The 21,148-nt window shown below is 40.3% G+C and overlaps 1 protein-coding gene across 5 annotated transcripts in view; it reads right to left on the bottom strand.

The window, feature by feature from the left end:
• Positions 1-21,148, bottom strand: part of ralgapa2 (Ral GTPase activating protein catalytic subunit alpha 2) — a 477,749-nt gene that overhangs the window by 247,443 nt on the left and 209,158 nt on the right. The gene's annotated exons all lie outside the window — the stretch shown is intronic.

Here is a 21,148-nt window from a genome sequence, read left to right as displayed (position 1 = left end):
TCTACTCATTTAATGAATGCTGTGTAATCTAAGAGACCTGTAATGCTTATAGAGAACTGCTGTTTTAATTCACACCCCTAAGTTTATCATTGGCAGTTACTCATTTACAATTAATTACTAGCTGTTGATACACTAGCCATCTGGCATCATCTGAATTGGTATTACTATCAAACAATTGTTAGGATGCTTAAACCAAGCTTAAAGAATTCTCTCCAACATATGGGAATTTAGTGTGAAGGGAAATCTGAATATTGCTTCAAGTTAATCCAGGAAAAGAGGATCAGAAAACATTAACTTAAAACAAATAACAGGAGAAACAAAAATCTTTACTAGGAGTGATAAGTACCTGAAGCAATTTGCCAAGCAACACAACGAGAAGCAAAAATGTTGGTACCTTTGCTGAAGAGTAGGATTCCTCAATTGAAATTGAAACAGCCTTTCTGTAAAGGCCTGATGTCTTTTCTTGTGGTCTTAGTATTTACAAATTGGCATACTTGCTGTCAGCTCTGCTTTATACTTCAATTGCTGAATAAATTTAATATTCTAATATGGTTTTAAACTATGGAAAAAGGATTTTCCTTATATGTTTCACTGCAAAAAACTCTAAAATTAAACTTCCTTGGGGTGAACATGTATTTGTGTCTGCAAAATTTGTGATTACAAAATATTTTGAAATAAACACATTATTTCAATAAAACTTCCAATGAAATGCCATACACCAAAATGTAAAAACAAATTTGTATCCCAGTAGATTCTACTTTTTGGCTATGTGCGCCATCTGGGGGTAGAAATTAATAGGGCAACAGTGAAAGAATACATATGTGGTTTGCCATGTATTAACTTAGTACATTTAACTGTTTTCAGAAGTCAAAACAGTGATTGCTTATGGTCAAATTGGCTTTGAGGTACAATGCTAGCATATGAAGCCAATTTAACCCTTTCTAAACCTTACCACTATCCACAGGAATAAAGCATTCAATCTGAATTTTCAGTTGTAATTTTCAAGCTAGAAACTTTTATTGCCTCTTTTACTATCTCTGAGTATAACGTCGGAAATACAGCAGCAAAATGTCAAACAGCATCTAGTTATTATCACATAGCTAACATTGTTATTTTCCACCAGTATATTTCTGGATATAAATACTTTTCAGAACACTGGGGAGAACACACTGCTCTTCTTTGAAAAGCTTCTCAGAAGTGTTTACTTCAATATGAGTGAGCAGCTGGGAAGTTGTTTAAAATTTCTACTACGAGGACACCTTCCTTCAATGTCAACCAAGACTCTAGAGAGAGACTACAACCCATAATGTCCCATAATGTGAATAGATAACCAATATCTATAATGGGAGTCAAATGAAAAAACACAGACGATAGAGTTAAAAAGGCAGAGACTCATCAAATCATCAAAATCTATACTTAGTACACTAAAGTGTTGTTTCTATACTACCACCATTTAAATAATAATAAATAATTGAAATACTTCTATGTTGGTTAATGTTTAAAGTTGAAGATGCTGGAACAGTCAGCAGGCGAAATAACATCTGTGGAAAAGAAACAGTCAGTTCTGAAATGGAGACAAAAAGCTTGTAAAGCTACATGGAGGGTATTAAAGCTGGGGTGACCATGGGAAAATATATAAACAAGGTTATCTGCTTAATCTGTGATTAGGAGGAGTTGGAGAGAAAATGGACATAGACAAAGGAGTGCAGGTATGAAATGGAGAGTAGGAAGACAAGCCCTAGGATGTTAGGCAAAGCATGTTCTCCAGAGAGAAGAAAAAAGGAAGGGGAAAAAAGGAGAGAAAAACAAGCTGAGTTGATATTCTGGATGAATGATGGACATAGACCAAGAAATCAAGTTACCCAAGGTTGTAGAATTCACCATCAAGTCCAGAAGGCCGCAGCACGCCCAGAGAGAATATATTCCTCAAGCTTGCTTTGGGTCTTACTGTCGCAGAAAGGAGGACACAGTCCAATAAGACACAGTGGGAATGGGATGAGGAACTGAATTGGCAAGTGCCCTATCAGAGATGTCACCTTCTCCCACTCTCTCTGAAGCTGAACAAACTTTTTTTGTCTCCAATTCAGTTCTGACAAAGTGTCTCTGACCTAAAGCATTGACTCATTTTCTCTTCCCACAGATGTAGCCTGATCTGCTAAGAATTTCTGGAATTTTCAATTTTGAGCATCAGTAGTTTACTTGACCTTCATTTTTGTCAAACATTGAGCTTAATTGACATAATAGAAAATGATAAACTAAATAATTAAACAACATAACCTCTGCTGCGTGTAATATACATAGAAGAAGAAGAAGCAGAAAGCCCTTAACTCTGAGTGGAGTCATTGGGACGCAGTCGTGATGGCGTTTTCTTAGCAGGCTTTCTTGTTTTTACGAGGCTGAGTTGCTAGCTCAATGCTCAACCCAGCACGGATGGAAAGCATGCAAGGGGACCAGCTGGATTTGAACTCAGGAGCCTTTGCTCCGAAGTCCAGCGCTGATGCCACTACGCCACCAGCTGGCCTGTGTAATATACATTTTTGAATAAAAATGTAAATAAAATATAGGTGCAAATTAGGCCATTCGGCCCATCGAGTGTGGTCTGCCATCTGATCAAGGATGATTTATTATCCCTCTCAATCACATTTTTCTGCCTTTTCCCCATAACATTTGCTGCCCCACCAATCAAGAATCTATTAATCTCCACTTTAAATATACCCAATGACTTGGTCTTCACAACTGTCTGCGGCAATGAATTGTACCGATTTACCACCCTCTGGCTAAAGAAATTCCTCCTCATCTCTGTTCTAAAGGGACGTCTTTCTATGTTGAGGCTGTGTCTGCTGGTCCTAAACTCATCCACTATTGGAAATATCCTCTCCACTTCCACTCTGTCTAGGTAGAAACACAGAAAACCTACAGCACGATACAGGCCTTTCAGCCCACAATGCTATGCCAAACATGTACTTACTTTAGAAATTACCTAGGGTTACCCATAGCCTTCTATTTTTCTAAGCTCCATGTACCTATCCAAGAGTCTCTTAAAAGACCTTATTGTATCCGCCTCTGCCACTGTCTCCGGCAACCCATTCCATGCACTCACCACTCCCTGCATAAAAAACTTACCCCTGACATCTCCGCTGCACCTACTAAAACTGTGCCCTCTCGTGTTAGCCATTTTAGCCCTAGGAAAAAGCCTCTGACTATACACACGTTACAGCATCATCTTATCATCTTATACACCTCTATCAGGTCACCTCTCATCCTCTGCTGCTCCAAGGAGGAAAGGCCAAGTTCACTCAACCTATTCTCATAAGGCATACTCCCCAATCCAGGCAGCATCCTTGTAGATCTCCTCTGCACCTTTTCTATAGTTTCTACATCCTTCCTGTAGTGAGGTGACCAGAACTGAGCACAGTACTACAAGTGAGGTCTGACCAGGGTCCTATATTGCTGTAACATTACCTCCCGGCTCTTAAACTCAATCACATGGTTGATGAAGACCAATGCACCGTATAAACACAGAGTCAACCTGCACAGAAGCTTTGAGAGTCCTAATGACTGGGACCAAGATCAGTCTGATCCTCCACACTGCCAAGAGTCTTACCATTAATACTATATTCTGCCATCATATTTGCCCTACCAAAATGAACCACCACACACTTATCTGGGTTGAACTCCATCTGCCACTTTTCAGTCCAGTTTTTTATCCTATCGATGTCCTGCTGTAACCTCTGACAGCCCTCCACACTATCCTCAACACCTCCAACCTTTGTGTCATCAGAAAATTTACTAACCTATCCCTCAACTTCTTCATCCAGCTCATTTATAAAAATCACAAAGGGGTCCCAGAACAAATCCCTGAGGCACACCATTGGTCACTGATGTCCATGCAGAATATAGGTCTTTGATATTCAATTGGTTTCAATGTGATTCCCTCTACATTCTTCTAAATTTAGTGAATACAGACCCAGAGCTATCAAATGCTCCTCATACACTAAATTCTTTTATTCCCGGGGTCATTATCGTGAACCTCCTTTGGTTCCTCTCCAGTGCCAGCACATCTTTTCTAGACAATGCTCCAAGTACAGTCTAACCAATCCTTTATAAAGCCTGAACATCACATCCTTGTTTTTATATTCTAGTCCTCTCAAAATGAATGCCAACATTACATTTGCCTTCCTTACCACTAACTCAACCTGCTGGGTTGCACCTCTGAATTCTGAATTTTTTCCCCATTGAGAAAATAGCCTACGCCTTTATTTTTTCTACCAAAGTGCAGGACCATGCACTTCCCATCTGTTACTTTTTGCTCATTTTCTTAATCTAAGTCCTGCTGCACACTCCCAGCTTCATCAACACTACCTGTACCTTCACCTTTCATTCTGAGGATCATTCTTATGACCCTCCTGAGTACCCTCTCCAACGCCAGCATATCCTTTCTTTGATAAGAGGCCCAAAATAGTTTACAATACTGTACTCTAAATACAGTCTAACCAATGCCTTATTAAGCCTTAGCATTACATCCTTACTTTTACTGTATAATCTAGTTCTCTCAAAATGAATGCTAACATTGCATTTGTTTTCCTCACCACCAACTCAACCTGCAAGTTAATACTTTGGGAATCCTACACTAGAACCCTTCAGTCTCTTTGCACCTCTGATTTCTGAATTTGCTCCCTGTCTACAGCTTTGTTCCTTCCAAATTCAAATTTGCAAGTTTGCAGAAGACATGAAAAATGGCAGTTATGGATAGTCAGGAAGGTTGTCAAAGCATACAGTAGGATATAGATCAATTGGAAATAAGGTTGAAAAATAGCAGATAGAGTTTAATCCGGGTCAGTGTGAGGCAAAGTACTTTGGGAGGTCAAATGCAAGACTAAAGTATACAGTAAATGACAGGATTCTTAGGTGCATTCAGAGGCATCTTGGGTTGCAAGTCCGCACAAGTAGATCGGGTGGCAAAGGTGGTTTGAAAGCAAACATACCTTCATCGGTTGGAGCATTTAGTATAAAAGTCTGCAGCTGTAGAAAACTTTACTTCAGCCATAAATGGAATATTGTGTGCAGATCTTGTTACTGCATTACAGGAAAGATGTGGAGGCTTTGTGGAGAGTTCAGTAAAGATTCACCAGGCTGATGCCTGATTTGCAGAGTATGAACAATAGAGAGAGACTGGGCAAAGTTAGATTGTTTTCTCTGGAGCACCGGCGGCTAAGGGACATATACCATTTGGAAAAGAATGGTTAGGGCATAGGGGGAAAATTTGAAGCAGATTTGCGAGGCAGTTTAAAAAAAATTCAGAATGGTAGGAATGTGCTGCTGGGGGAGATGGAGGAAGCAGGTGTGAAAGCAATATTTGCGAGACATTTAGACAGGTATATGAACAAGCAGGAGATAAGAGTACCACAGACCATTTTCAGTCAGGTCAGGTTAGAGTAATATATAGTCAAATGAAGCTCTACAGCTCCACAGCAAGGTTACAGAAATATATCAGGCACAAATTATTTTTGTAGATGCTGCCTGGCCTACTGAATTTTTTCAGTATTTTGTGTGAGTTGCTCTGGATTTCCAGCATTTGCAGAATTTCTTGTGATTATGATTTGCTGTTCCACTGCAAAGTCTATTTGAGATACGCTTACCCTGAAGTTGTTCAAATCTTCTCTTCGACAGGAATTCAGTGAGACCCTCTCTCACTACTGCCTCTCTGTGATCCCTGCTGCCCTACGACCATGTGCTCACCTAAACTTGCTACCACAGCCACGTATCCTTCTTGGGAACTTCCTTTTGCTGTCATCTTGTTCCAGCTCTATTTTCAGGCCTCCCAGTTTGGACCCACTGAGATTTCCAGGTATCTGCATTCAAATGACTGCTCTACATCTGCAAAAGGCAGGATTTCCTGGTGGCCATCCACTTCAATTCCAATCATCATTCCCAATCCAACACGTAGGTCTACGGCCTCCTCCTCTTTCACGATGAGGTCACTCTCAGGTTGGAGGAGCAACATCTTATATTCCATCTAGGAAGACTCCAACCTGATGACATGAACATCAAACTCTCCATCTTCTCCCAGCCCCCTTCCCTCTTCTTCAATTACACACTCTGGCCCCACCCAACCCACCTCCTCCTCACCTGTCGATCACCTCCCCCTGTGCCCCTTCTCTTTCCCTTTCTCCCAAGGCTCAATCTCCTCTCCATTTAGATTTCTTCACCTTCAGTGCTTTACCTTTCCCACCTATCACCTCCCAGCTTCTTACTTCATTTCCCCCCACCCACCTGGCTTCATCTATCACCTTCTAGCTTGTATTCCTTCCCCTACCCCCAACATTCTTATTCTGGCATCTTCCCCCTTCCTTTTCAGTCCCGTTGAAAGGCTTCGGCCTGAAACGTTAACTGTTTGTTTATTTCCATAGATGCTGCCTGACCTCCAGCATTTTGTGTGGATCTCTTTTGTAGATTATTTGTCAAGACATAATGAATACATTTCCCAAACCAGACAGTAAATTACAACGAACTCTAAGATTCTCTGCATAGTTCATCCCAACTCCTCAAGTATATACCTACAAAATGTATACTCTTTGGCGGTCTGAAGAATAGCCACAATAGAATACAAAATCCTGACAACAGCCGGCAAGGTAGATGCCTGCTGCAGAGTCAAGACATGGTCTCAGGAAAAGGAAATGGACAATTATGACCAAATTTTTAAAAAAGTAACTTCCTTACTCCAAGGGCTGAAGCTCCTCGGATTCTTTTCCACAACGACTGTGGGTGCCCAATAGTAATTCCTTATGGTTGCAATAGCAGGGAGAGGTAGTGGGAATAAGCTCCCACTACCTATTAAATGCTCCCAATGGCAAATAGTCTCTGACAACCAAGTCCAGCTCCTGGTCTTCACGTGTGCTTTAGCTACTAGAGCCAACAGAACCATTTCTATTGACAGGCAAAAGGACAAAGGTGACTTAAAACCAATTGCTTCAGGCAGAGAGGTTCGTCAGCCATGGTTCACAGCTCACTTACTGTAAATTCCGGTGTATAAACTGAGAATTTGGCCGTAAATTTTGGTCCTAAAATTAGGGGGTCGGCTTATACAGAGGGTGCCAACTTTGGAAAAACGAATACACGGAAGACAGGTCGCATTTAATGGCTGTTTTTGAGTGAAATTGGTTCCACTGTCGACGCATGAATTCTTTGGTTTGTTTAAACTCACATCTAGTGGCTGGAGCATGGACATCAAACCACCGGGGATGACTGCAATGTCCGTATTTTCAGCTTTCAATGCTGCTTTTATCTCACCTGACAAGTGCACTTTGAACATGTCCCAGACAAGTAGCGACTTTTCCTTCCTGCCACCTTCGGGACGTCGATGCCACACCTCTTTAACCCACTTCAAGCAACCCGCTTTGTCTATCCAGCAGCGTTCTTCAACGTAAACAACACCCCGCGGGAGTTTTCTGAGCAATCTTTGCTTTTTGTCTCAACACAAGATCACGTCTATTCATAGATCGGGTGCACCAACTTCACGTAGCTTTGAAATTTTCGCTGACCTCACGGTGCTTTTCATCCCATTTCAACAATTGAACTCGAATCATTTCTCTGGTAACAATGTATCCAGACGATCACTGGTGATTCACCCACTCTAAAACTTTCTCTTCCAGTTCTGGCCACTGGCATGTTTTCCCGCAGTTTGCACATTTCATCTTTGGCATTTCCCTCAGCGTGTCCTCTGCCTTACTCCACTCTCTCACTCTCTCTCGTTTACACTAAACTTAGCAGCTGCAGAATTATTCGTTCCTTTAACAAAATCAACAACCTTCAGCTTGAAGCCAGCATCATATCGCATTTGTTTTAATCTTCTGTACATGGTGGTCGCAAACTCAATACTGAGTACACGTACTGATCCCGCCACCCCGTGTTATGTTTTAACGAGATTGCGATGGGCGCTAAATGGTTTCACGGGGGTTACATTTCAGAGGACTCTTTTCCACTGGAAACCTAATCCAAGATTTCTCTCCGTGATTTATTTGTTAAGAATTCGCCTATAACGCTCTACAATGTGTAGGCCTGTTTTCTTAGCAGGTACTGGTTCAGTAAATTTCCAGGGTTTGGATCCGGCAAAGCAGAGTACTGGCATGTGAGATCTTGTGATCTTTTCTGGTTAAATCAAAAACCCCTACAAAAGAGGTAGGCTTATACAAAGGTAACATGAAAAAGTCACTTTTTAACCTTGAAAATGGGGAGGGGGGTCAGCTTAAACTCCTGGAATATACGGTAGGAGAAGAAAAACTCTGATCTGAAACCTCCACTACCTTGCATCTATATCTACTCATGGGGAAAGCTTCAGGAGTACACCCTGAGGAAAATCCCAGAGTCCCTACTACATTGAGTTCAACGCTGACTGGCAACTCTTGTGATAACTGCCAGGGCCAAGCTGTATCAGTCTCTGTCGTTCCTTTGGATTCATCAGTTGCATAGAGAGGAGGAACTTGCTACATGGGCCACAGTTTGCTCTCCATATCATACTGCCCTAGCTTGCGTATCATGTAAAAAAAAGCTAGGACGCAACGTTCATGGTCAACCCCACCAACGGAATGCCTCATAACTCAGCAGTGGAGCACATGGAAGGCAGAAAAAGAGATTTAGGCATTTTTGGACAGGCTGAAAGTAGATCCAAGGTCAAGGATCATATGTTGAATGTTGGTGTAGGGTAATATCTTCTTAAACATTCTGTTGATTGTATTACACATAAACAACATCTATTTCAAGAGCACAGGAAGCAGTCTCACCATTTAACTCCACAAATAATGCTCTGCTATCCATCAAGTGATTTATGAACCAGACCTACTCAAAATGAATATCAGGAGGTGAAAATTTCTGCTCATGTTTCAGTAAAAACTCTTCTCTGGTTGTCAAAGCACAATAGTACACAACTGTGCTATTCTGCCATCTGGTCTAGACACTTGGTAAGCAAGGATGTGAAAGGTTACTATAGGTTGACAGTAAGGCAGGGTTGAGATTACATCTAGATCAGCCATCGTCTTATTAAATAACAGGCGTTCTCATTTCAGTGGTCTTTTGCTTGCAAGAAACCCATAAGTGTTTCTTGTGAGCATTTCAAAGAATTGTGTAAGAATTATGTAAGAGTTTGAAATACTACATTTGTGAAGTAATCTACGTCTATCACTAACATCGGGATTTATTTTACCTATATGCTACAATATTTGCAGACTACCTGACCAAAAAATAAAATCACTAATGAAGCTGCATGAACACTTTATTTTAAGTGGCCATTACAGCCAATCAAGTCTATACTGGTGGACAGAGCCTACCATTTCCCTACCATTGATCCCTATAGCCTGTCATTCTCACTGTCTGACCAACCCCCACCAAATTCTACCACTTCTTACACACTAGAGACAATTTACAGTGACCAATTAACCTATAAACCCACTTTGGGACATGGGAGGAAATGGAGGACCCAGTGAAAACCTACAAAGTCATAGAGAGAACATGCAAACTGCACCCAATTAACACTGCTAGTCAGGATGGAACCTGGGTCACTGGGGCTGTGAGGCAGCAGCTCCACTAGCTTCATTGCTGTGCAACCCAAAAAAATACAGTTACATACAAGAAAGAAATACTCTTATGCATGCTCTCAGAAAATAGTTTAGTAATAGCATTTGTCTTTTTAAACCTAATATATACTACCACGTGCTGGAAGAATATAAATATTTCCATACTTCATTAATAATTTATCCTACAATGTGAAACATACTGGTTTGACCAATTTATTTAGTTCATTAAGAAATAATTCATATTACTAAAATATTCTGCAATCCATAGAGCATTACTAATCCCTCTAATGACCATGAGAGAGAATTAGTCATAGAAGCACTGAGTCATACATCAATGAAAATAGGTCCTTTAGTCCCATTTGTCTTTATTTAGCCCATATCCTCTAAAGCAGGGGTTCCCAACCTGGGGTCCACGAACCTCTTGCTTTATGGTATTGGTCTATGGCATTAAAAAGGTTGGGAAACCCTGCTAAATCTTTCTTATCCATGTACCTCTCCAAGTGTCTTTTAAATGTTGTTAATGTATCTGCTACAATGACTTCCTCTAGCTCATTCCATAAAGACCACTCTCTGACTAAAAAATGTTGTCTCTTCTCTCTCACCTATAGTTCTCGATTCTCCCACCCTGAGAAACAGACTAGAGTATTCACCCTATTGATTCCCTCGTGATTTTACACACTTCTATAAGGTCAACCCAATCTCACTGTGCACAAAAGGAGAGTGTACAAATATCCAGGATGTACCCTCTTCTCATCAGGAAGGAGGTACAGAAGCAATTCAGGAACTTCTTCCCCTCTGCCATCCAATTTCTAAATGGACATTGAATCCATGAACATTCCCTCACTAAAATTTTTATTTCTTTCTGTTTTTGCACTACTTATAACTATTTTACTGTACTGTAATTCATTTTTAAATATTTGTCATGTATTGCATTATACTGCTGCTACCGAGTTAAGAAATTTCACAACATATGCCGGCGATATTAAACTTGATTCTGATTTTGATTCTGAATAAAATACAATCTGTCATTCATATCTTCAGGATACAATTTGCATGCAACGAATTACTTACATAACAAAGCTTTTGCTTAAGCTATTTCACAACCTTTCTTTAATGGTACTATCTGCTACTTGATCATAAAAACTTGCTCTAACCGTTCAAAACAATTCACGTCAAGCCACACTACTGTTTAAAGGGCAGGTATTTCATGCAAATTTCCATTTCCTCACACCACAGACCCATCTAGATGGATTTTCCACTTTGCAGAGGCAATGGACACTAATGTTAAAAGATGATGGTGCAAAGACAGCTGTAACTAAAAGGCATTGATCCAACCCTCCCTCAGAACAGAGCAACAAGCAGCAACTAATTGAAGCAGTACAGAAATAATAGTCTTGTCATTACAAGTAGCTTCATGAAAATAATCAAACAATGGAAGTCTAATTTGTGCAATATTTGATCTCTCTCTCTGCAATGTGGCAATTGTAAAGTATAAAAACCGTATCAAAAACTAATTTTATGACTTTAATGATCATGAAAGTCACATAAACTTTGTCTATTTGCCAGGTACCTGTACAAACCAGTCCATTCAGATTTAGATAAACAAATACCCCTTCATTCCTCATTGGAGCAGTAAGACAAATAAAAAAATCTTAAATGGTGCTTTCCACCATGTAATGACTTCAATACTTTGACTATATACTTTGATTGTCTCAGTCAAGAAAATGACTATAAGGAAATTGTTTTGAAAAGGTAAATTTCCAAGAATTAACAATACCCATCTCTTCTCCACATGAAATACAATCTGCTACAACACTCTGAGATTCTCACTAAAGTAGTGTTTGCAGTGAAGTGAAACAGAGATTGTTTGAAGTAGAAGTGAAAATAACAGGTTTTCAATTTTAAAAATGGAATAATGCTGATGATTTTAAAGTGAATCATTCCTTTATTCTACAAACAGGTTACTGCTTGAGTGGTGAGATCTTCAATGATCTGTGCTTTCTAAGTCTGTCCTCTTCAGGCCCCATTCAGAATGATTCAAATGTTGAAAGGCCTTGATAGAGTGGATGTGGAGAGGATGCTTTCTATGGTGACAGAGTCTAAGACCACAGGACACAGCCTCAGAATAGAGGGGGCATCCTTTTACAACAGCAATGGGGGAGCATTTCTTTAGCGAGAGTGGTGAATCTGTAGAATTCTTTGCCACAGACAGCTGTGGAGGCCAATTCTTTATGTATGTTTAAGGCAGAGGTCGATAGATTCCTGATTGGTCAGGGCATGAAGGCATATATGGGGAGAAGGCAGGAGATTGGGGCTGAGAGGAAAAACAGATTAGCCATGGTTAAATGGTGGAGCAGACTCAGTGTTGTTTCCTATATCTTTGTCTAAATCTCCTATATCTTTGTGTGTGTTGTTTGAATTTCCAGCATCTGCAGATTTCCTTGTGTTTGATCTTATGGTGTTATGAGTTGTAGAATCCTTGAAAGTGACAGTAATTTGTGACAGTTCAGAGTTGAAGAGTGTGAAGTTATCCATGCTGGTTCAGGAGTCTGATGGCTGGAAGGTAATTACTGATGGCAGCAGCAAGAAAAGGGCATGGCCTGGATGGTGGGTGTCCTTGATGATGGATGCTGCCTTCTTGTAGCAGTGCTCCCTGTAAAAGTGCTCAGTGGTGAGGGGGGCTTTGCCAGTGATGGACTGGGCTGTAACATCATTCTCTGTAGTCTTTCCCATTCCTGGGTGTTGGGTATTGGGTGTTTCCATTAGAAACTACAAAAATAACGGATTAATTTTGTTCAATTGTTTATGTAACAGTTCACCAGGACACCTTGAAACAGGTCATACAAATCCAGAAGATACTCTGGGAATAATGTTCTTTTCCAATCATCTTGGTGGTAGCAAACAAAGTGCATTAAAAAATAAATTATCAGCGATTGAACCAAAATGGACAGAACTGCTAAATTATCTTGACACTAAATGCAGACCAACCAAGATAAGATGCAGAATCAGTAACTCCTGAAGCCCTTAAAGCCTTAGATAGTCATGATAAGTATTTATATTGGTAGGTAAATTGGAAAACGCAAATCAGAATTACCATGGAACCCTTAAAACAGAGAATGGAGAAATTATAGTGCAGAACAAGGAAATGTTAGGGAAAATAAACAAATCAAGAAGAAAACAAGAAACCTTTTACAAACTTTGACAAGGTCCCACACTGAAGGCTGGTCTTGAAGGTTAGGTCTGATGGAATCGAGGGAGATCTAGTTCAGTGGATTCAGAACTGGCTCGGAGATATGAAGAGGGTGGTGGTTGAAGGCTGTTTCTCAGAATGGAGGTCGGGGACTACCAGTGTACTGCGGGGCTTGGTGTTCAGGCACTTTTCATTCATAATTTATATAAATGATTTGGTTGTAAGTGCACAAAGCTGGATCAGTAAGCTTGCAGGTGACACAAAATTAGGATGTCTTGTAGATGATGAAGATTATTGTTGGAGATCACAAAAGGGTTCTTGATTAATTAGGAAAGTGGGGTGACCAGTGGCAAAAGGATTTCAATACAGTTAAGTATGACATGGTGCACTTTGGAAAGTCTAACATAGGACTTCCTCTAGCAGTAGGGAGTACAATGGAACAGAGGGAGTACGAGTGTACAGTTTACTGAATGCAGAATGACAAGTAGACTGGGGTGGTGGAAAGAGTGTTTAGCATGTTGGCCTTCATCAGTCAGGGCACAATATAATAGTTGGGTTATTATGTTCAGTTGTTTAAGTAGTTGGTGAAACCACTGGAATACTGTATGAAGTGTTGGTCACCCTGTTAAAGGAAAGATGTGCCTAAACTGGAAAGAATGCAGAAAATATTTATGAGGATGTTGCCACAACTAAAAGGCCTGAGTTATAGGGAGAGGTTACCAGGCTAGGTCTATATTCCTTAGAATGTAGGAGCATGAGAGACAACTTATATTATAGAAATGTTTAAAATCATGAGAGACACAAAGATGGAAGATAACAGTCTTCTCCCCAGGGTAGGGGAATCCAAAGTTAGGGGGGAGTAGGTTTGAGAAAAGAAAGATTTACAATGGACCTGAGGAGCAAATTTTCCATGCAAAGAGTGGTGAAATGAGCTGCCAGAAGACGTGGTAGAGGCAGGATCAATAGAATCATTAAGAAGCACTTGAATAAGTAGGTGGAAGGTTGGTCCCTAGAGGGATACGGGCTGAACACAGGTAACTGGGATTAGGTGGCACTGTAGATGGCATAGACTCGATGGACCGAAATGTCTGTATCCATGCTGTATTGTTCTATGATTCTATGATCTGGTTGAGTAACCAGTCTGGGTTACCAAAGTGTCCCATTATTTTATTCCTCATCCTGCCAGAGCATTTGTCAATGCCTTCATTATGTCAGGTAATTCACACTCTTGGATGATGTGGCACAGTTACTGCAGGATGTGATAGACACTGCAGAACTGACAGAAAATAGTATTTTGCCCTCCACAATATAGAGATTAGTGTTGGGGTTCCGCACTATATTACAGTCACATCAGGATATCTTCACGCCTCTGAGCCTTCTCTATTTTTTTTTTTGGTGTGCAGATTCTGCTTCATTAATTATCCTATAGAAGGTGAGCTGCTACCTTCAGTAAGTGAAGTTTCTCTGATGAAGCTTGGATAGGAATTTCAATAATTTAGTTCTGATAACAGTGAAAGATTGAGTTTAAGTTTCTAAGTTATGACTGTGCGTTACTTGGAGGACATGCCGGCAATAGCATTTCATATTCCTTCTACTATTGCCTTTATGATACAGATTGTAGGTTTGGGAAATGTGGTTGGAGCAGGCCTAGTAGATCTTGGAAGGGAATGTTTAGCATTGTTGGTGCTGCATTCATCCAGGCAAGTGTATAATGATTCATTTTACTATTGACTTGTGTCTTGAAAATAATGGAAAGTATTTGAGATATCAGGAAATGAGTTACTTACCACAAGATACTTGGCAACAATATGTATGGGGTTGGTCCAATGGATTTTCTGGTCAACGGTGACTGCCAGGGCATTGATAAATGGGATTTGGCTTTGACAATGCAATTGAATATGAAGAGTATGTGGTGAAACCTTCTCCTGATGGAGATGATCTTTTCCTGGAACTTCACTGGCATTATTCCAGCTTGTCACTTATTAGCTCATCTTTGAGTGATTTGCTATATCTTGAATTAATGCATCAGAAGAATTTCTCAGTATTCCTTACCTTACTGATGAATACATCAGTGATGGTATATGTTGCAAGTATTGTGTATGGGCAACTAGTCTCAGTAATTATGACTATAAATGGCTCCAAACTCACACTAATGTGGTTGATAGGAAATTGCCTTATGAAATGGGTAGGAATCCATTGACTTGCATCGCAATCTTCGACATTGAAACAAAACAATTATAAAACAAGATGTATCAGCCATCATTGGCCAAATAACTGATTTCTGATAAGGCAGTTTCTGTGTTGAATAAATGCACAGCCTATTTGAGTAAAGAATTCCAAAGATTCAGTACCCTCTGGGTAAAGAAAATTCTTCTCATCACAAAAACACAAGATTCTGCAGATACTGGAAATCCAGAGTAACACATACAAAATGCTGGAAGAACTCAGTAGGTCAGGCAGTATCTATGGAAAAGAATAAACAGTCGACGCTTTGGGCCAAAGTGTCTTGGCCTGAAATGTTTATTCCTTTCCATAGAAGCTACCTGACCTGCTGAGTTCCTCCAGCATTTTGTACGTGTTCTTCTCATCACAGTCCTGATGAGACTTTATTTTGAGATTATGACTCTTGGTTCTAGATTCCCATGGCCAGCCTCTATGTTGTCAAGCCCTGTAAAAAATTTAATTACTTTAAGCTAAATTCATCTAAATTCCTCACAGGACAATCCCCACACCATGTTATCAATCTGGGGAAACTTTGCTGCCCTCTCTGCATTGCAAGTACAGTATATCATTTCTTCAGTGGGGAGACCAGAGCTGGACACAGTGTTCCAGTTGGGATTTCACCAAAGTCCCATGTAATTTCAGTAAGATGCCTTTACTCTTGGAATCAAGGACAATATACTAATGTCTTCCTAACTGGTATCTCTACCTGCTTATATATTTTCAGAGTTTTCTTGTACAGGTTCATCAGGTCCCACCAAATTCCCAATGTTTTTCAATCCTTAGCCATTTAAAAATTATTCTGTTCTCCATTTTCCACCAAGTTGGACAACCACTTTTCCTGCACATTATATTCCATCTTCCATGTACACTTATTCACTTTGGCGTATTTATATCACTGACAGGTAGATATGAACACTTAAAGGGGATATAGACAGGATGAGTGAATGAGCTAGAAATACTCGTCAGATCAATCAGCATCTAGTGAAAGAAGCAGATCCTATATTAAAAGTGGACACCAAGGTGCTTATTGTTTACCTGTGCTACGTACTTTACATACATTTTCAATTATATTTTATTAATTTACTCGTGGTAATATTTTGTTTTATGTGCTGTGCATGACATATACATTGTGGGTTAATCATGGCTCAGAGGAATGTTGTTTTGTTTGGTTGTACAGTCAGATGACAATGAACTTGAAACTTGATATTTTTTCATTAGGATTGGCCAGTTCAGACTGTACTGCTCAACCCAGCTCTACCACATTATTAAGTTTGTTGATGACACAACAGCGGTTGGCCTCATCCACAACAATGATTAGTCAGCATACAGAAAGGCAGTGGAGAATACAGCAACTTGATTCTCAATGTGGTCCAGACTAAAGAGATGATTGTGAACTTTAGGAAGGTGCTGGCTGACCAGTTCCTACTGTACACAGGCAAAGAACAGAGCCATGATGGTGCTCAATTCCAACTCCTTCGCGTTCGTCTACAAAAACAGTTTAATTTTTACTTTTGACGCCTCTTCTTTTCCTTTACAAGATGGATGGGGTTCTGTTGAAGACCCTGACCTGGAGTTACACTCAGACTTCGGGTATTTGCGGTGGTGGACCTGCTCCTGGGGGCTCACAGCTGGCCACTTTTCGATATCCCAAAGATGTGGTCTAGAAGACGAACACACCTTTGGGGTTAGAAGGTTTTCTGGCCCTATGGATGGGCTGATTTTAAGCTGGTGCCGCAGACTGAAATGTCACGGCAAAGAAAGGAACCTCGGATTGGCTGTCGGATGCTGTGTGCTCAGTGAGTTCTCTCTCTTTCTCCCCCTCTCTAAAAAAGATAGTTGGAAAAAAAAGTTGGATTTTTAACACCATAAATCAGTGAGTTGTTTTGCCATGTCTCCCATCTCGCTGCGAAAGCGGACACCTCTTTTTCCCTTTATTAGGAAGAGAGAGAACTTAAGGCATGTTGAATTGTAAGATGAATGATTAGTTTTTGGTTTATTGCAGATACTGGTCTTTATTGGGGGCCTTGCTATTGCTTGCTTGGCGGGTGGAGGGTGCGATTCATTTTGGCAGAAGTGAGTGGGGGTGGGGGAAGGACGTTGCTTTGTCGCTGCTGTGCGTGGGAGGGGGGTGTAGGGAGGGCTTTGGTGTTCTAACATTTTAACTGTCACTCATTTTTTGGGGCACTCTTCTGTTTTCATAGATATCTCTGAAGAAAAAGAATTTTGGGATGCATATTGTATACATTTCTCTGATATTAACTGGAACTATGGACCCCAGCAGCTCCTCCATGGAAGGTCAAGAGCACCGAATTCCCTGAAGTGCACATCATAGATGATTTCACCTGGTCCCTCAACACCACCACTTTCGTCAAGAAAGCACAACAGTACCTCTTCTTCCTGAAGAGATTTAGGCAAGCTAGAGTGCCCCCCCATTTGAACTTCTTCTGACCGGAGCACCATCAAGATTGTCCTGACCAGCTGTATCACTGTCTGGTGTGGGAATTGCAAGGTATCTGACTTCAAGACCATGCAATGGATTGTGAGGAGTGTTGAGAGAATCATCGGGGTCTGTCTTCTCCACCTCCAGGACATACAGCAGAAGTGCTGCTTTCACAGAGCCCTCAGCATGTCATCTATCTATCCCACAACCCCTTTGAGCTCCTACCATCAGGCACAAGGCAGCAGTATAAGAACAACAACTGTTAGGCTGGGTGACAGCTCTCTCCCCCAGGTTGTGAGACTTTTGAACATCCTGCTCCAACCAGTACACATTATTTATGATAGTGCCAGTAGCAGTAATATTATCACATATTTAACTATATGTCATATATGCATTTTATGTCAAATTGTACAAATACTGAATACTTTCATTTATCTGTTCATATTATTGCGTTAATATTACTTTATGTGCTGTATGTGAGGAACTTTGTTTCATTTAGCTATATACGTGTGTATGGTTGAATGACAATAAATTTGAAATCGAACTTGACAGAGTGGAAAACCTGATTATCTTAAATTATTGGTTTCTAATTGTATTCACAAAAATCTTGCACAGTACCTCTCTTGAAGGCTTTCTGAAAGTCCAAATGCACCAAAACCAGGCAGCATGGCAGCTTAGCCATTAAAAGCAACATTATTACAGCTCCAGTGACCTGGGTTCAATTCTACTGCTGTCTATAAAGAGTCTCTATGTTCTTCCTGTGACTGTGTGGGTTTCATCCAAGTGCTCTGGTTTCCTCCCACATTCCAAAGACATACAGGTTAGTAGGTTAATTAGTTACATGGGTGTAATAGGGTGGCACGAGCTTGTTGGGTCGGAAGGGCCTGATCTATAAATAAGGAAATAAAATACTACCTCCATTGTTTTACCTTTAAATTTTTATATACAAACTCAGAGTAGATTTGTCAAAATTACTTTTGACAAAATTATAAGTCACCTTTGATAAATTCATGCTTACTGTATCCAATCCTATTATGATTTTCTATATTCCTTGTTTCCTTATTTTCAGCTCATTCAAATCAAGAGCCCCTTTAAATATTCATATCTACATATATGGAATATTGTCAGGCTAAGGTGAATAAGAATGCATGGCAGATGGAATATAGTAAAGGTGAAAAGGCCTTAAAATAGATTATAGTATCTTTATGATCGCTAGTTTGTAGTTCTCTATTTTTTCCTCTAATTTTCAAAAGCAGGTTATGAATGCAACATTGCAATCTATGGGAACGATTTGATAATATATGAAATTCAGGAAGATGGAAAATTTCCATTACCACCTCTCAAAAATCCTTAGGATGCTTATCTGGAGGTTTGTTAACTTTCAATCCCACAAATTACTCCATTTTCTTTTTTTTTAAACCCAATTCTAATTCTTTCAGATCCTTATTCATTCTTGACTTTTGATCTTCAGAATCTCTCCACTGTTTAGAAAATCTAAATCCATCTAATTTCTGATTAAGTGACAACTGTTAAAGGATACAAAGTAAAAGAATATTATTTTGCCAATGTATTTTTGTTTTAATCATTATTTATGAGCCAATGGCAGATATCACTTGTTAATTTGCTATTCACTGTAGCAGAGAAAGGTCAGTTAACCCAGTCACATTAGATGAAATCTTTTCAGGAACATCTTCTCACTAATTGAGACAAATTTAGGGCAGAATCAAGAACACTGATTTACTAACTATTATAAAGTGACACCGCTCATGACTTTCAATGCAAAGACCAGATGGTGACGGAGGCAAGTTAGTTAGGATCATAAAGCATTTCTGATTGTGCTCAGGACCCAAACTGGACCATTACAATTCTCCTACCAGCACAACCGGTCAACAGACGATGCAATAGCCACTGCTCTACATACCTTCCTTACACATCTGGAGAAGAGGGATGCTTATGTGAGAATGCTGTTCTTGGACTACAGTTCAGCATTCAACACCATTGTTCCATCCAAGCTCTACAGGAAGCTCAGAGACCTTGGCCTTGACCCTGCCTCATGCAGCTGGATCCTGGACTTCCTGTCAGGTGGTAAGAGTGGGCTCCCTCGCCTCCATCCCTCTGACTCTCAACACAGGAGCCCTTCAGGGCTGTGTACTAAGTTCCCTCCTTTACTCCCTGTATACCCATGACTGTGTCATTACCCACAGCTATAATATGTTAATTAAATTTGCTGATGACACTACATTGATTGGCCTAATCTCAAACAATAACGAGGTGGCCTACAGGGAAGAAGTCATCTCTCTGACACAGTGGTGTCAAGAAAAGAACCTCTCCCTCAATGTCGCAAAAACAAAGGAGCTGGTTGTGGATTACAGGAGGAATGGAGTCGGGCTAACCCCTATTGACATCAATGAATTTGGGTTTGTGAGGGTAAACAGCTTTAAGTTCCTCAGCATCCACATCACCGAGGACCTCATGTGGTCTGTACACACAAGCTGTGTGGTGAAGAAGGCACAACAGTGCATCTTCCACCTCAAACGGTTGAAGAAATTTGGTATGGGCCCCCAGATCTGAAGAACTTTCTACAGGGGCACAATTGAGAGCATCCTGACTGGCTGCATCACTGCCTGGTATGGGAACTGTACTTCCCTTAATCGCAGGATTCTGCAGAGAGTGGTGCAGACAACCCAGCACATCTGTAGTTGTGAACTTCCCATGATTCAGGACATTTACAAAGACAGGTATGTAAGAAGGGCCCAAAGGATCATTGGGGACCCGAGTCACTCCAATCACAATCTTTTCCAGCTGCTACCATCTGGGAAATGGTACCGCAGCATAAAAGCCTGGACCAACAGGCTCCGCACAGCTTCTTCCACCAGGCCATCAGACTGATTAACTCTCGCTGACTTGAGTGTATTTCTATGTTACACTGACCGATCTATTTATTATGAATTATTATAAAATACTAAGATAGCACATTGTACATTCAGACGGAAACGTATCATAAAGATTTTTACTCCTCATGTATGTGAGGTCTGTAAGAATAAAGTCAATTAATTAATTAATTAATTCATTCATTCATTCAGACATTGGCATATAGATGACTAAAAACAGTACTGTGTCTGGGTCCTAGATTGTGAGCTTATGTCTTTTACCTTTACTTAAATCAGTCAATATGACTGATTCTGACAAATGGCTCAGGTTATTCAACCAAAGGGAATTAATCAGAAATTCACTAAAAACAGCTGTGTGATTCAATTCAGGCACCTACTTCACTCTGGCAATTTGCTTTGTCAAATTGCTCAGGCATTGTATTGTGATTAAGACTACCTCTGCCATTAGGTAAGGCACAGTGTGGTATAGTAGCATAACAGTTAGTTTAACACTTTATAGTACCAGCTCTAAGATCAGGGTCTGATTCCCACCACTGTCTGTAAGGAGGTTGTATATTCTCCCCATGACTGTGTGTGTTTCCTTCGGGTGCGCTGGTTTCTTCCTGCATTCCAAAGACATCATCGTTAGGGTTAATGAGTTGTGGGCATGCCATGTTGGCACCAGAACCACAACGACGTTGCAGGTTTGCCCAGCACAATCCTCACTGACTTGATTTGACGAAAATCACACCTTTCACTATGTTTCATGTCAAATAAAAGCTAACCTAAAAAAAATCTAATCTAATTTAATCTACATGACATATTATATTACCTAAAACCAAGCCTTCAAATCTAC

Source organism: Hemitrygon akajei, chromosome 7 (assembly GCF_048418815.1).
Source record: "Hemitrygon akajei chromosome 7, sHemAka1.3, whole genome shotgun sequence".
Classification (NCBI taxonomy): Eukaryota; Metazoa; Chordata; class Chondrichthyes; order Myliobatiformes; family Dasyatidae; genus Hemitrygon; species Hemitrygon akajei.
This window is presented reverse-complemented; position numbering and strand designations above follow the sequence as displayed.